We start from the raw sequence: 741 nt of genomic DNA on the forward strand, positions 1-741 counted from the left end.
CGCGGGAGAGAGAGAGAGAGAGAGAGAGAGAGAGAGAGGGGGGCAGGGGAATGGAGAAGGAGATGCAGCTTGAATGGGTCTTACAATTACTTGACTACTTTGGCTAGTGAAGGAGGGGAAGTTGCTTGTTTTTATAGACGATTCAAAACATATTTCCCAGAAGAAAAATGCTATTTGTAGTCTGTACACTCTATTATATGCATAGTATGAGTTCGGTTGCTGCATCTATATAGTAACAAAAGCTTAATGTTATCGAATTTTTTTACCGTTCTTTGCACAAATTTTTATTACTATTAATGGATGGCAGCTTTGGTTGAATATTTTATGTATCGTGAACAATCATTACAACCGCAAAAGAGTGGGTCGACGAAGCGGAAGCGAGAATAATAAGTAAGAACGGTTAGTTTTAGAAATAAATAAAAGCTCAGATATAAACAGAAACTAGATCAATTTTATATTTGGATAAAAATTAGATTGTTCCTAGGAATAAGATAAATAGTGTTTAAATGGTTAGATTGGAACAAGAGTAATAAGAGTTATAATTTGAAATTAAAATTATATTATGTAATTAATTAACATCAAAATATTACTTAAAAATAAAATAATAAATTAATTATTAATAATTAATTATAAATAATAATAAGTACTAATAATTATTAATAATTAATTATAAATAATAAATTAATAATATTGAATATCTAATTAATAATAATAATAATTGATAATTATTAATAAAAAAAT

Source organism: Ananas comosus, unplaced genomic scaffold, assembly GCF_001540865.1.
Source record: "Ananas comosus cultivar F153 unplaced genomic scaffold, ASM154086v1, whole genome shotgun sequence".
NCBI lineage: Eukaryota > Viridiplantae > Streptophyta > Magnoliopsida > Poales > Bromeliaceae > Ananas > Ananas comosus.